We start from the raw sequence: 3,340 nt of genomic DNA, 5'->3' as shown, positions 1-3,340 counted from the left end.
TAACACTTTCAAAGATATTGCAAAGCCATCGAGATATTGATGCAAAGAATAAAGCCGAGCTTAGAATATTAAGAGGTAACTCCTAGTGAGTGGAGAGAAGGCACTTCAACTTGGATTGCAAGTAATTGCAAAGATTAAGGGCTATGCTGATGCAGCTCAGGTACTCCAATGAATTGGCTTCCTAGTTCTATTTTACTGTTGCTGAAACATAGCTCAAAGAAGATTATCTTCGCAGGCACCTGAATTCTTTACAACTGCTCCAGCCCTTGTGATACCAAAAGCTATTTCAAATGCTGGTTTAGATGCTTCTCAGATTGATTACTATGAAATAAATGAAGCGTTTTCTGTAAGATTTTAGTACTTGTAATCCCTATACTGTTCCTGATTTAGTAAGAAATTTTTTTTCATTCATTTATATTTGTCCTTCTTCTCTCTAGGTTGTAGCTCTAGCCAATCAAAAGATGCTTGGTCTTAATCCTGTGAGTTTGGAGAAAACTAGATAATTTCTTTCAAGTTGATTTACTCTTAAGTCTGAAATGTATGCTATTTTAAATGTGATCACTCTTCCATTTTCTGCAATTTGTATAGTCATTCATCTGTCCACAATGCATTTCAGCTTTGCTCCATTTTGGCACTCTCCTTATCTACATTTTTTTACTCTTCCAATTTCCAAATATCTCAGGAAAGCCTTAACGTACATGGTGGGGCTATATCATTGGGACACCCATTAGGATGCAGTGGAGCTTGTATCTTGGTCACATTGTTAGGGGTAATCTATAAGCTTCCCTTCTCTTGCAATGCATTCCTAGTTAGACATTCTAATATCATTTATATAGTTCTCTGGTTTTGTTTACATGTTTTCTTAATGATCTAAAGTCATAGTTCGTTGTCATATCTAAGCTTATGCTTTCTACATATACTCATGTGAAGTGATCTCGTGTTTGTCATTTATTCTTTTAAATTTTTGTTGAGAGTTTAGCTGTGGAATAAAAGAGACATTGGTAACTATGCTCTCTCTGATATATTTTACTTGGAATTTCTGAAATAAGAATAATGTTGTTGCAGGTATTGAGACATGAAATAAGAAATATTAGATTAATCAAAATCACTAATCAGTTCATATTTTTCTTTTTTGCTTATCTTGAACTCAAAAAGTGTTACAATTAATTTTCCATTATTGCTTTTTCATTTTAAATGTATTATGACATAAGTATCTTTTGGAAACAATGACTAATGTGCTCACTTTATATTGTTTCATTTTAGAAACATGGAGTTAGTGTTTCTTTCTTGGAAACAATAGGGGTCTGCTGGTTTGTTAGATATAGGTGCAATAAATTCTAGATTTGTTTGAAGATATGGTTTTCCGAATGCATTTTCCCTATGTATATTGAAAATCTCCATCTCCATATACTTAATAATTGTCACAAGAGTTTTTGATTTATTGGGTTCTCTACACAAAACCTGTTTTTAAAATTTCTTTAGGACTCTTGCAGAAATTCAAGAAAGAAGACAAGCAGCTTTAGGAAACTGAGGCATTTATGTGGAGATCAACTTTCTTAAAAATAGTGTTGAATATATTTTTGTTACTGCTTTGGTTTGATCTTTTGGGGAGTTTTTTTATGCGTGGAAACATGTTAAAGATGTTAAGTGGGATCTTGTTTGCAGGCCTTCTTCTTTGGAACCAAACAAGGCAGCGTTGGATTGGGAATAAAGGTGCGATTTTATGGTTTGTACAATTTGTGAATTACTCAAATCTACCTCTATATTTGCTCGATTTTTGCAAATTACTCAGGGGATACTTGTAACTGCTGGTCTTATTTTTTGAATACTTCATTTGTCATTACTGGCCAATTTTTTTGATTAATTTTGTTTTTGTGGTATCTAAAATTGTCTTTGAAACATTTGTTGAAATAAGGGAAATTGAATTGTTTAAAAGTATAGTTGGTTAAAACAAGAAGGAAAACTATCGTTGTAACAAATAATAAGCTACCAATAATGTTAGGGGATAACTTCTTTTAGACAGAATTGTTGTTATTTCAATAGATAACTAACTTGAACAAACTCACATTATTACAATTCATATGTATATACTTATGTAATTCAATGTACCAATATTTGTAATAATTACCCTTTGTTTGGATCTTGAAGTTTAAGAGGGAGACCATTTATGAATGGGTTTTGAGTTGAACTTCAATTCCAATTTTGATGGCTATTTATATTTTATATGCCTTGTATTATTTTTATAAATGATGGAGCACTAAATAGTGTTTTTTATACCTCTCAGCCACACCCTCGCGAAGTCACCACATCTTTCCCTCACTCACGACCTTACCTTAATCCCAGCGTGTGCTTCCCCATTGTCGTGCTCGTTCACGTTTAACACATGTAAGCTCCTTTCTGTTTCCCTTTTGTTGAGTCTGAACATGATGTTGTTTTAAAATATATTTTACTATTTATGAGTTGTTAATAATCTGAAGAAAAAAAATAGGTGTTAATAATTGATTCTTGGACTTGTATATGAATCTACTGTAGCTTTCTCACTTTTATGAATATTGCAAGGCCTCACAATCCTCGCTTCTATACTTAATTGTTAATTGTTATAGACGTATGTACTTCAAAGTTTTAATATTTTTCTTGAGAAATTATAATGCTTTGTATTGAATAAGAATCAATACAAATCTATAAATATGTTTGAGATTGTTGAATATGTGGCTCAGATTTTGTATTATTGTATACTTTATGTTATATGCATTCATTCTTTGTTTAATTAATATATAATTTGTGTTTGAGGGGCTTGGTATTTACGAGGATGCCCAACATAAAGAGGCTGATAATAGTGAATCATTCTCTTCATATTTTCCTCTTCAACACTTCCACAACCATTGTTGATCATCATCACTTCATCACCATTATTTTCTCCTTCCTTTTCATTATTATTATTATCAATATTCTTTCCCTCTTGGACCTTACTTGCTTCTTCTGCTGCTACTGCTTCTTCTGGTTTGAGCTTAGGCTTTTAGCTTAAAAGATTTATCTTTTTAAAGACAATACTTTAGTTTAGTTTAGCTATATATTTTCAACTTGACACAATTATTAACAAGAAAAATTAGCCCCCAATAGTCAATTATTTTAGATAGGACCCTCCACCTGATATATAGCCAAAATCCCTTTAATAATTCTCTAATGAGTCTTAATGTCAAACAGTTGAAAGACTCTTTTGTTTTTTTTACCTCTCATTTTGAGTATCTTGCTCTTAAGTTGCTCTACACAGGCCTCACAGTGCATGTTTACACTCAGTTCAACAGTAACTGGTCCATCAACCTGGAGTCACACAACACAC

The 3,340-nt window shown here is 32.3% G+C and overlaps 1 long non-coding RNA gene across 1 annotated transcript; it reads left to right on the top strand.

Moving 5' to 3' along the window:
* Positions 1-619, top strand: LOC133821076 (uncharacterized). Its single transcript, XR_009887298.1, has 3 exons — positions 1-160; positions 236-346; positions 438-619. It is a non-coding gene; the product is annotated as an uncharacterized LOC133821076 (long non-coding RNA).
* Positions 620-3,340: the final 2,721 nt, after the last annotated feature.

Source organism: Humulus lupulus, chromosome 3, assembly GCF_963169125.1.
Source record: "Humulus lupulus chromosome 3, drHumLupu1.1, whole genome shotgun sequence".
Lineage (NCBI taxonomy): Eukaryota > Viridiplantae > Streptophyta > Magnoliopsida > Rosales > Cannabaceae > Humulus > Humulus lupulus.
Note: the sequence above shows the minus strand (reverse complement) of the source record. Positions and strands in the feature narration are given on the sequence as shown.